The sequence below is a fragment of the Myxocyprinus asiaticus genome, chromosome 5, assembly GCF_019703515.2.
Source record: "Myxocyprinus asiaticus isolate MX2 ecotype Aquarium Trade chromosome 5, UBuf_Myxa_2, whole genome shotgun sequence".
Lineage (NCBI taxonomy): Eukaryota > Metazoa > Chordata > Actinopteri > Cypriniformes > Catostomidae > Myxocyprinus > Myxocyprinus asiaticus.
In genome coordinates, this window is record NC_059348.1 from 37,798,628 (window position 1) to 37,812,328 (window position 13,701).

Genomic DNA, 13,701 nt, shown 5'->3' on the forward strand with positions numbered 1-13,701 from the left:
TACTGACGGTGATTGGAACACCCTCTAGAGGCAGCTGGAAGAGAACACCAGCGCTGGCAGATCAATACAATGGGAGAGTGGGCAAACAAGACAGTGGGTAGAGAGGAATAGAAAGGGTAGGAGAAAGAATGCGGGGGGTGTCGCTGAGAGAGGGATAGAGACCGGGATAGTGTATGCGTGTGCGTGTGTGAGAGAGAGAGAGGAGGGTGAGAAAGACAGATAGACACTGTGTGTGTGTGTGTGTGTGTGTGTGTGTGTGTGTGTGTGAGAGAGAGAGAGAGAGAGAGAGAGAGAGAGAGAGAGAGAGAGAGTTATAGCAGGAGCAAGGTGCATACGTTGCTCAGCCTTCTCATTACAGCTGCTACAGGCAGCAAGAGAGGAGCTCCAATCAAACCGGTGGTGGCAACAACAGACTACAAAATACACAGCTGACTAATCAATAGACCTTTGCCAGAAACATTGTGAGAGTGAGAAAGCCGCTCAAGGACCAGGGAGGAGCAGAAAATCTGAAGATTTGAAGACAGAGCAATTACAGCACTGGGTTCAAAAACTGGGTAAGTTGAGCTTGTCTTTAAAAAGCATCACTTGGTTCTCTGCTCATACCAGTAGTACTGTACTTGAGGGGGGCTGTGGGCTGAGAAGGAAAGTGGTGGAGGAAATGGGAGGGGGGGTCGGGTAATGAATTGGTTTCTGGGTTCTACATCAGTCAAAACATTATCTTGCTGAGCTTGAGGCAGAGTGTCAGGTTACTCAAGTCACACAAGGGAGCAGACTGATTCTGGTGTAACCAGAGATGGATTCTTTAGGATTACATTACATTAAAATCTGTTTTAATATGCATTCATTAGATTTTACTCAGTCTTTCAGAGGTATTATGAGTCTATTCATGTTGTTTTCTATTAACACACATGTGCTTGTTCAGTGAGTGTATAATATTAAAGTTTATGCAGTATGCACTTTTTGGTGCAAGTGAAATTGTTGCAAAACTTTAACTATTGTTTGCCTTTTAGATAATAATAATAATAATAATAATAATAATAATACTTTTACGCATAAATATATAATGTATAATAAACAGTATATAATCATTATAATTTAAGCAAAATATGACTTTTTATTTAATCTAGGGAAGATTTGAAACCATTTTTACATGATGCTTATCCTTTTTAAATACTTGTTAATTCTGTTATTGTTTATATATATATATATATATATATATATATATATATATATATATATATATATATATATATATATATATATATATATATAGATATATATAGATATAGATAGATAGGTAGATTAATTTAAAAATGTCATCGATGTGGAAGTAAATTTGGTACAGACATCTGACATGTTACAATGTCTTCACTGTCATCATTTGCTCATATAGAATAATTTGTTTCCTCCTTTGAGTCCTGATGACATTTCTTGTATTTGCAGTACTAACTCTGTCCATGCTGATTGGTGTATTTGGTTATGTCTGTGTTTCTGATTAGTCCTTTATTTACTGTTGTTGATGGTGCTCTACAAATGCAATTAGAATTTATAATTGTGTAAGCAACTTCTATAGGCCTTAATACTCTGATGTTCATCAATTGATGCAGATATTGTCGTGCTGTTTGAAAGGAATCTAAATATGCATAGAGCATACATACAAATGAAAAACTGGAGACCTGTTATAGGTTACTGGGTCAGCTCAGTTACTTGCATATAGCTGCATTTGCCTTATGTTGAAGTATAATTGAAATATGTTGCAGAAATTAGGAAAAATCTGATTTTTCTTTTCATTATTATAATTTGTTTTGCTTAGATATTTTGTACATTTCATAGCAACCTCACTGTACCCAGGTATGAGCAATTATTGCTCTATGCAGTGAAAAAAAAAAACTTTACATCTAAATAGCGGGGGATGCGGTTCTGAGCAGATAATGATATCACCATCCATCAGTCTCTCTCGATAAGCACACTGTTTATTTCTTACACTATATAGCTGGAGAAATATTCTCACACTTTCTGTTGTGCATCCATTCTTCCTCCCTGCAGAGCTGCACTGTGAATGATATCGTCATATTTCTTAAATGTTTGATTTGTCAAAGTCAGTTGAACATATTGTCCATGAGCAGAGAGTGTGGTATCGGCATGATATAAATTTTTTTTTTTTTTTAAATTTTGGTGTGGGGGATCGTTTCTGCAGATTTATAGCTGGAGTATAAATCTTAACACCTCGGCTGTGAGACCTTTTTTTTTCAATCTGCTTCAATGTGACGAATGGTACTGCACGCCTCCCCACACAGTGTAAGATGAGAGCCCAGGGGTACGTGGTAATCTCTCTGTAGGTAGATCACACCTCTCCGTCGCTCATTCCTTCCTCCCTCCTGCTCCTCTTTCATTAGTCTTAGGCATGATTTCAAAGCTTTCCACGAGTCTAACAATTCAGATAACGTTCACTCTCTCCTCCCTCCAGCAAGCAAGCCTATCTATTAAACATGTAGCCATCAGGAGACTCACTCTCAACCAACACAGTGAAATTTATGGAAATGTAAATCAATAATGTGGTTGACAGACATGCTATTTTAAACCATTTGCTTTGGCTAAAATGGCAATCGTCACTTTCATTACCAAAAAAGATACTGAGAATAGTACTCACTGTAGACCTCTTAAATGGAACCTACACTGTATTTCTGAGATTTAAAAAAAACCCAGTGAAATCAAAACTGTGTTTTGTGGATTTTAGTCTGTGTGTTTGCTTTTATTTGCTAGTGCACTCCTAAATGTTGAAAAAAAATAAAAAAAAATAAAATCACTTTTAGAAGATATTTGCATTTTAAAACATACAGTCTCTTGTGAGAAAACTGATCAAAAATATTGAGAACACATGCTGCACTACACGGATTTGTGATCCAATAAAATGCTCTCTAGAATGAGAATATCCTTCCCCCACAGCCGATCAGCAAGTAGCAAATCATGGGACATGGCTGTGACATGACTAAAGCTTATTAGACATTTACGTCCTTCGGTATTTCCCTCCCAAATTTCCTGTTTCAATAGCAAATACGTCAACACAAGGCAAGTGATTTCAAGGGGTCTTTAAGCAAACTCAAATGTTACCTACATAACTGTTACGATGATGTAACACAAGGTCCATGACGTACAATAAACCCAATAAACATGTACAATAAAAATGGAATAAATTAAATTATAATATTAATGTATTTATTCTATTTAAATCTAAGAAATTGAATTGTAATAATACATCTAGATTTTTGTGTTACTTTTCTCTCTTGGTGAGAATAATAACCATGTACCGACATGCCAGTGGTAAATAGCACAACTATGTTAGCCTATAAGGAAATTAATAATTTACATAATATTTCAGTCCAGGAGCTTTGCCTCTGAACAATGCCCAGCAGTAACTATGTTGCACAAGTTTCCTCTACTATTGCTATTAGACTTCTAAATGGTAATTAAGGCAGTCTCCCATCGGCATACTCTGAGGGAGAACGCTCCTGTTTAAAAAGAAATTGGGCTGCATTTATTGGACCGCCAGAGGATTATTGTCCAGAATTAAAGCAGGTTGAGGTGGCCGCTCCCTGTTGAACTTACGTTAAATGGGTTTCAGTTGACAATTTTTTTGTCATTGAATTAAATACAGCTTAGCTGATAAATCCGTTTACCATAATACTACATTATTGCACACTGTGTGCAGTTTTTAATGTTCTCCTGCTGTTGAAATGACCCATTTGAGGACTTCTGTTCTCAGTTTTATTAACTCTCAATCTAATGCTCAACATAAGCCAAGGACACATTAGACGAAAAATAAAAGTGTTGTTGCTGAAAAAAATTATACTGTAAAAATTAAACATTTCTTGTTCACCCTTTGAACATGGAAGCCATGGTCCATGCTGCCATGGATTCAATCTATTTGATAAATGCTCTGCAGGCTCTGAGCCATTTTGGTGTTCACATATTGAAAGCCACGCTAGCCTTAAATGATATTCGGATACAAAGAGAGAGAGAGAATATTATTTGAACAGTCCTCTTGTGCACCAGGTTTCCACCTTTCCTGTCACTTTTATTCCTGCTTACAAATGTACTCTAATCTCCCTTAATACTTTTGAAGATCATTCACAAGGTCCAGCTAGTGGGGGGAGCTGGTGAGCTCTTGCTTTGATTGAAAAGGTGCTTGTGGCTTTGATGATCATTTCAACACATGCAAATGAATTATGCTCTAATTTAACATGATTAACGTTTTTAACTTCTAACTTTTGATTAGTGAGCTGAATTTAGCAGATTTAACTTTCAAACTATGCAAAAAAGTTGCAGACTGATCAACATTATTTAAAGGTGAAGTGTGTATTTTGTGCACCACTAGAGGTACCAAACAGAATTTGAAAAATAACAACAGGTTGTTCAAACAGGTTTCTACATTGTTCGTAAAACAAGAAGTCCTGTTCCAAACTCACACCTTTGGTTAAGCAAAGGTTGGTCAAACCCGCTCAAACAAATAGATCACAATTTCATTTGGTGCCACTAGGGGTGCAGAAAATAAACCTTTAAAATGCTACTACAGTTTTCCTAACTTCTGCCAGCCACTGAGGCCACGTTCACACTAATCCATTTTTATCTGAAAATGCATCGCTTGTGCTACGTTCACGCCATCCACACTGGAATGGCTTTGTCCTCCACCAAAAATGGAGACTTTCAGGGGGCCTGGTAGCACAGCAAGTAAAGACGCTGACTACCACACCTGGAGTCGCAAGTTCGAATCCAGGGTGTGCTGAGTGACTCCAGTCAGGCTTCCTAAGCAACCAATTGGCCCAGTTGCTAGGGTGGGTAGAGTCACGTTAGGTTAACCTCCTCGTGGTCGCTATAATGTGGTTCTCGTTCTCGGTGGGGCGTGTTGTGCATGGATTCTGCGGAGAATAGCGCAAAGCCGCCACACATGCTAGGTCTCCACGGTAACGTGCTCAACAAGCCACATGATAAGATGCATGGATTGACTGTCTAAGACGCGGAGGCAACTGAGATTCGTCCCCCACCACCCGGATTGAGGCGAGTCACTATTCCACCATGAGAACTTAGAGTGCATTGGGAATTGGGTTTTTCCAAATTGGGGAGAAAAGGGGAGAAAAACACTCTCAATAACTGTATACTTAGGGAAACGGTGACGTTAGAAAAATTAAAATGGAGTTATCAAACTTAAATGGTCTAAAGCAGGTGTTCTCAACCTTTTAGAACACCCAAAATGGAAGGAGTAATTTTACGGCAGCATCAGACAACTGAAGATATTCACTCATCACAGTAAATCAATATGAGGGCAGAGAGCAAGAGCTATAGAGGTGTCACAATCTGGTGTCCTCAATTTCGATTGTAAGGTCTTTGCCTGGGCAACTGAAGGGGTCTCTGACCCAAACAAATGAACTGAAATCCTCACTGAAATAATGGCCGAATTGTTATTTTAGTCCATCAACATGGTGAACGATTGTCTGTATCAAAGGAGGGATATGTATCCCAGTCCTCTTGCACACAGAGAAGTTGGGAAACATGTCAACATTTTTATTAATCAAGCAATCACCGCAAAGGGGCGGATGTGCTCGAAGCGTGGTAAGAAAGTGTGAGCACGAGGCGATCTTCTGTGTTCCACGACTGCCAGAAGGTCCTAGAATAATATATGTGCGATTAAGGGCCTGTGGAGTTTCTCATGCCTCCCTAGGATAAGATGGTGCCCCCCTTGTGAGTTGGTTAGGGAGCGGCGGTACTGGTAGTCACTGTCGATCTGACCCGTGGCTACACTGACAGCTAGTTAAAAAGGCAGGCTAAGCTCCGCCTCTCCCTTTCAAAAAGAAAAAGCAGAGAGAAGTTTTCTGCAGAAGTTAACGTCATGGAGACAGAAGGCAGGTGAATGTCCTTTATTTATATTTTCTAAAGGGGATGAAGCATATTGATGTTACATGTCCCCCCTGTTGAAAACTTCTGGTCTAAAGTATACTTTAGTCAGATGCGAACGCTAGGCATATGCGTACAGGAAGCACTACGCAATTTTCATCAGCAGAGTTGTTGAGCACAGAACGCATGCAGACTGATTTTTTTAACCACACACACTCTGAATACACAGAATGCACATGTGCCAGGTGGCAATACTCACAATTGAGCCTTTGCTGTCATGAAGAAGCACTAGAAGATGTAATTGCCACTAAACATCTGGAGACGTGTAGAAACAACAATAGTGGATTAGAACATCAAGAGCGTATGTGTGAGGAGGTCAGGAGATAGATTGCATTTGTGTAACTCGAGTCTGAAGGAATATTAAAGAGCACCTATTATGGTTTTTCAAATATTACCTTTCATGTAGTGTGTTATATAGCTGTTGTGAATGTAAAAAAGTCTGCAAAGTTTCAAAAATCAAAGTGCACGACAAATGGAGTTATTGACTCCCAAAAGAAAGAACCGATTCTGAACACCTGAAACGAGTCGTTAGTCATTGGCTGCTCGCAAACAGCTTTGACCCGCCCCCAAACACTAAGCGGTAGACCAATCACAACAGACTGGGACAAATCAGAACAGAGTAGGCTCTCTGAAAGGAGGAGTTTAGAATGAATCCTTTAGAACGAATAATTGAATGAGTTGTTTTTGACACTGGGAAAAAAAGGTAATGCTGCAATTTAAATTATGAGCAAATGAAAGTGTTTTTTGACATTGGATTCATTTGAATCTATTGTATGAGACCTTTAAAACAACATTAGGCATGTTTAAAAACCATAATAGGTGCTCTTTAAGACATCTTTATTGGTCTAATCTCCTGAAGAGAAATAGTATTTCATAGCAGTCATAGCACGCATTGGCCAATGCTTGTGTATGCGTGCACAGTTAAATTAAGTATACTTTGAAAGGCTAGCATTCAACTGAAACATTAGCCTTCGACAGCCTAGGGCTGTCATGTCACAGAGACTGGTGTGATCTCTCAGGACACCTATTTTTAGTGATAACTGTCAGGTAGTAGAATATTTTATGTAAAAAAATAATAATAATAAAAATCACTTACAGCACCTTTAATTGTGAGATTGCAACAAGTCAACACTTTGGGTTTTTGTGGGTGTGTGTTTATTTTGGCCTTATATCAGGTATACGCTGACAATTTTAGATAAATTTACAACTGCTGGCATATTGAAAAGCTTTGCTGAGCCAAATAAACCAGCAATCAATAGAGGGCTAAAAAACACTGTTATATAGTCTTCAATGACAAAGAACATTTGACTTATCAGCTAGCATTCGATCAGGGCCAGTTAACAAGGCGATTGATTGCTCTGTAAAACTCAGGAGGAAATGGAAGGAATTAATTAATAATCAGTAAGTGATTTACAGGCACAGAGATAAGAGCCAGGAATTTCTGAAGTCCTCTCTGAAATGGGCCAGTGCGTTGATCTACTGTTTATGTGTTTTTAAAAGAGAAGGAGCTCGCAAAGGACAGAAAGTGAGAAGACGGCAAGCAAAGTCGAGATCTGGTTATGTTCAACAAACTGAATGACAAAGTCAAATAAGACTGATGTCTCCATCAACCGATTTGTTTCTGGTCAACCGCATAACTATGTTTTATTGATAATGCTTTCAAATTACTTCTGGCCTAACAGAAAACATAATTACGAGTATAAATACTGTATTACTTTTCTAACGGAAATGTATCCAAATTGAGAAATCATTTCTTAATGTAACATTTGTTTTGATGGCCAAATGAGTTGGCCGTTTTAAAATGTTTATCTCTGTAACAGCTGCTCTGTGACATTGGTATCTTATGACTTGCTCATTTCAAGACCTTAAGTCCATATGGTTTCTTCATTGAAGCTGTGATTAAAACTTAAGGCTGTGATCTCAGCCTGCCTGAAAGGCATGTTTTATAATTTTTTGAAATTGTACCTTGCCCTGGAGATACTGTAAATCTGATGCAGAGAATTCTAGCAACTTTTAGAAACTACCATCTGTAGTAGAAGGAATTTAAGGATGTCCAGATTGCTGTTTTCAATACAATACAGTGTAATAAAAGTAGGACATGCAACTCATTAGTCATTTTCGGGCTTCAAGTCTTCTGAAGGCAAACAGTCGATTTTGGTGATAAACAAGCTGATTTTACAATGTAAATCTTGACTTCCTACACGGCTCTCTTTTGCATGTTCACGTTTCATTCAAGATTTTCAACTTAAAAAAAAAAAAAATGGTTTTAAAGTAAGTCACTATGAACTGCCTTTCTCTTTAAACTAGTGGTGCATCGATTAGGAAATGCACCACTAGTTTATCTATTGGTATTTTTACTCTGTGATTGGCCGATACCGATTCGATCAACGATTTTTCTTATTAAAGTGTCGTTTGCCACACTTTTGCAAGCTATATGCTGCAGTTATATGTCGATGCCCCATACTGTAACATTACATTCAATTTACATTATTTGTGAAATGCTAAAATTTTTTTATTTTTTATTGTTTTTTTTTTTTTTTTTTTAAACGGTTATGAATAGTGCTGTTGTCAACAGCCAGAAGGACACCCCATTCTTAATTCTTAATGCAGTTTGCATGTACTCTATCCATAGCCTGTCAAGAGCTCTTTGGGGTATCTTTTTATTCTTTAAACACAGTCATTTTTAATTTCCAGAGCGAATGAGATCACATTTATCCCAACCAATCAGATTTGCTGCAGATCTTGTGCTGGTTAATTGACGTGATTAAGGAGTAAAACAATTATTTGCTCCAGTGAAGATTCCATCTGTCTGCAATTAGACAGCATTGTATCATTAACTTAATATGTTATCTGCTCACATATTTCCCCTCTGCTAAATGTCTCCAATGGAAATGTGCCAGCTGACTCGTTTAAGTGGTCACATTTTATTTGTAACTGTAAATGCAGGAGATACAGATGTGAACCTACATGTAAAATTAATCTTTCTGATACAATGCCATTTTCAATTATTGCTAGTATCCCAACACTTACACGGGATTCTAGAGCTGACGTGGTCAATGACTACTGTCAGAAGCAATCATTGACAGTGTCAGATCTATATTTGCAAAGGACAGAGTACAACAGCCATGCAAACTAATGCAGGCAGAGAACGAAAGATTAGACAATTTCAATTATTTAATTCAGAAACCTATCAAACCAAAATGACTTGTATTCATTATTTCAGGCCGAAAGATGGCATAAAACAAATTTTTGTATTTGTATATTTTGCAATAAATTCCAGGCAGAGGTAGAACTGATTAAGTTCATCCAATAATTAAACAAATATCATTGATTTCCCATTGAGAAAGCCTGACAGGCACAGCCTAGCTCCCAAACACCCATCATCCACCATCCACTCCTGCATCCTGTACTCCCCGAAGCAATAGGCCAATCAGATGACTGCAATTTGAGATGTGCAATAACAGTCAGATACATTGATATTCTGTGCAATGCTTCTCCTGTCCCTATGCAAATAGATAGACAAGACTGAACAGTTTGGGACAGTTTGTTGAAAAACATAAATCACACAGCCCTTCTGTTGTAGCCGGAATCAGTAGATCTGTTATATGGATATTTGCTCTGACCCACTGTTTGTAGTTGTGTGGCTGGCTCGTGTTGGTTTTCAGTCACTAGGTCTCCCCATCTGTGCGGGCAGATGGAGAAACACTCCCACATAAAGTTTTCTTTGCCAATTTCCATCCTTCCTGCTTTGTAGTTAAAAGAGAGAATTGAAGCATTTATCGTGGGTCTTTTGTGTCTTCACTAACCAGTCCAACTATGTATTGCCTCACTCATAGACATTTCAGGGTTACAAATAATGTGTCTCCTCTGAATACAGGCAGAATGATATCAGTGTATGTCTTATTTGAATGGACAAGTGCATTCAATTGCTTGTATGGGAGATTTGATCTTTAAACAAAAGCACACACAGCTGCTGACAAGTGTTATATTTAAATAGATTCTGGTAGCAGAAGTCAGGGTGGAATTGCAAGCAGATCTTTGAGACTCATAGATTTACATTCAAATTTAAATTCAGCTGGGCTGCATTGTCATTTGATATAAATTCCTTTGGTCAACATTTTGTTTGTCATAGTAAGAACTTTGTTGAAGCCTGTAAGACATTTCAAAGATAATTTTAGATGGAGATTTAAAATAAATGATTAAAATGGTTCTGAAACCTTAACACTTTGATAGAATAGACCTTAATCAGGGTAGAGACGGCATATTTAATCGTACGCAAATGTAAACGAGCCTGTGAGTGATCAAGGTACAGTCCATTCCAGGGCAGTTTCTGGTCAAACTGGTGCACTATGCAGAGTTCTGCACTTCCTTGCCCTTCCTCGCACATTCTAATAATGTGTGAAGAAGGGCAGTTGGTGGATGTTTTTGTCCTAAGGTAAGATGTTGCCCACCTAAGGGGCTGGTGCCTTAAGCAGACTGTGAAATCTGTGTATAGGGAGTGGCGGCCCTGGTCCAATCAATCTGTACTGTTGTGTACCTTTTGTGTTTTGATCGTTCAGCCAACAAAACATTGAAAATGCACCTTTTCAAAATATTACCAAATAAATACAAATTTGTTTATTTGTCATTTAAACAAATGGTCCTTCTATTGTCCTAACCGGTCAGCACTGAACTGTATGGGAAGAACCAGTTGTGACCTTTCACCTTTGGACATTCTGGATGTTATACAGCTTTGAATTGTTTTTGTACATCTATGAATCAAATCTGACCTAAAAATATTTCAGGGCGTTATCACACCTGACTCGTTTGGAGCATTTGTTTTAGAACCTGGTGTGTTTTCTCCCTTGGTACAGTTTGTATAGACATATGTGAACAGCAATCACACTCGGATCTGCTCCAGAACAATCGGTCTGAGACCACCTAGACAAGGTGATCTTGGACCGTTTGCAAACGAACTCTGGAGCGGTTCACTTGTGGTGAGAATGCATTCCGACCAAACTGACCAATGAACCAAACTCTACGTATACCTATAAAAACCATGAACATACCTGATTGATCTTTGGAGAAGACATCGTAGGTCAGCATGTCATTGTAATTCATCATGAAAACATGGATATAGCCTTTTGATGACTATATTAGACTTCTATCATTCCTGAGGTAATTTTAGTATGATCACTTCTCTCTTTCGGATCGCAGCAGAACACGGGTAGGATGGCGTCAGCAACTTTTTGACAGATAAAAAACATTTTTATGTGGCTTCACTCTGCTGTTTGTGTACACGTGTGAGAGAGGGAGAGCTCTGCGACCATGAGAACAGGCACTTTTCAATGCAGAAATAATGCAATGCAACTAAACTAAATTTTACAACTCATATCATCCGTGTGTCAGATAATGTTTATTTGCAGCGCAACCTCATACTGGAATGCGCCTTCTGTACCATACGGTGACATTTTGCGTAAGTGTGACAGAAATACTAGAAAATTTGTAGCGATTGAATAATTTTTACAGGTATATAATTTTAACCAGTATAGCAATGGATGAGCTAAATCCTGGAACAATGCAAAACATTCTTACCAATAAGGGGACAGTTTTTTCACATGTGACTTTTTATTGGCACAGTTTTGATTCGTTTTGAAATGTTGCCTTGTGAAAGAAAACTGAACAAAGAAGAAAATGCAACAATGTAACAATTTTAGCCCCTGTTTTGGAACAAATCAAACGAGCTACAGGTCTGAAAATGTTCTTACATTTAGCCCCTAGCCCCATAATATTCTCTAGCTTCCCCACCTGCTCCACTGGGTACTGCATCTTTCACACAAATTGCATTCTTTCTTCTCAAACGGGGTTTGTGAACATACATATCCTCTTCTCTGCACATCACAAGTGTCAGCCTAGTATTCACATCTTTTTCCTGACAGCTCTGTAACTCATAAACAAGCATGACATGTCTCCCTCTCCCCATTGCCATGAAGCTGATATGGGCCGTGCATCTTTTTAAGCGGTGATAGTGTGTGCTGGCCTATGGAACACATATTTGGCGTGAACAACTGCAGTCTGATTAGTGTTTATAAAATCTATCCACGGCCTGCGCAGTCTGACTTCATATTGCACATTACATTAACCCACCAGCCCAGCAAGATTGTACAATGAGGCTTTTCTGGGACACGAGTGTGTGTGTGTGGTACAGTGGAAAAGCCCATTATGAGGGAGAGGACACTGGAATTGGCAACAGGTCTTTGTTCTAATCAAGCCTTCTTGAATAGGCTATTTCCTTTCCCTTTAAACTGCTTTGTGATTGAAAGGAAGCAAATATTGCAGAAATAGAACAAATGTATTTTCTTTTAGTTTAAAATGATTTCATAGCAGTTCATTGAAAAGCCTTGAAATTGTGTACATTCTGTGTCACTAGCATCACCAAATGGAACTGTCATAGTTTCGAGTGGGTAGGGAGGGTTGATGATGGGATAGAGGATGACAGAATTGTTTGAACTGTTTCTGCCCCAAACAACACCTTGTTTGCTGATTTCATTCTGATGGATGAGTTATAGGTTGCTGCTGAATAAGTGTTCCAGAGGCAGCCTTTGAATCTACTAGTGCAGATTCAAACACTTTTTTTTGGGTGAGGGGTGGGGGCATCAAATTATCCTTCAGAAAGTGTAAATCCAAACGTTTGACATGTCTTGCCGTCAGGTGTAAGTCTCACTCCATAGGACATTGGCATGCTCTGGTGGCATATTTGGATTAAGCAAATGATTTATACCCTAAACTCCTATAGACAGAAACAAAATGACATTTCTATGTGTTACGTTCGATATTCACTTGACCTCAATGTGTATTGACTCTGTGCACTGTTGCGAGACAAAACTGTAGAGAGAGAAATAGCTACACAAAAAAATTGGAATGACCTTTTACTGTTTAAGCCCAGATAAGGGACAAAACATTGTAACAATCAAATCAAATCAAATCACTTTTAATGTCACACAATCATATACACAAGTGCAATAGTGTATGAAATTCTTGGGTGCAGTTCCGAGCAACATAGCAGTCATGACAGTGATGAGACATATACCAATTTACAATAAACTTCAGATTTACACAACACAATTTAAAATCTAATATACACATAATTACACACAACACAATGTACAAATAATAACATACAATGTACATTATACAATACACACAATATAGAATACACATTATACAATAAAAAATAGTATATATAGTATATATAAAATGTACAGTAGGTTGTATTGTACTGTATTGACATTCAGGCTGTCGGTTGATAGTCAGTTGCCAGTGTGTTGTTAAGAGAGATATAATTATGACAGTCCAGTGTTAGATAATAAGATTAATAAAGTGCAGTGCTGATGTATATTGATTGTGAGAGATCAAGAGTTCAAAAGTCTGATTGCTTGGGGGAAGAAGCTGTCATGAAGTCGGTTGGTGCAGGTCCTGATGCTGCGATACCGCCTGCCTGATGGTAGCAGTGAGAGCAGCCCATGGCTCGGGTGGCTGGAGTCTCTGATCCTACAAGCTTTTTTCACACACCGCCTGGTATATATGTCCTGGAGGGAGGGAAGCTCACCTCCGATGATGTGTCTGGCAGTTCACACCACCCTTTGCAGGGCTTTGCGGTTGTGGGCGGTGCTATTGCCGTACCAGGTGGAGATGCAGCCAGTCAGGATGCTCTCAACAGTGCTGGTGTAGAACCGTGTGAGGATGTGGCAGTTCATTCCAAACTTCCTCAGC

At 38.6% G+C, this 13,701-nt stretch overlaps 1 protein-coding gene across 4 annotated transcripts in view; it reads left to right on the forward strand.

The window, feature by feature from the left end:
• The first annotated feature begins 338 nt into the window (after positions 1-338).
• Positions 339-13,701, forward strand: part of tnr (tenascin R (restrictin, janusin)) — a 252,997-nt gene continuing 239,634 nt past the window's right edge. For all 4 annotated transcript variants that reach the window (XM_051698725.1, XM_051698723.1, XM_051698726.1 and 1 more), the window contains exon 1: positions 339-554. The gene's annotated coding sequence lies outside the window, so the exon portion shown is untranslated. The remainder of the gene's footprint in view (positions 555-13,701) is intronic.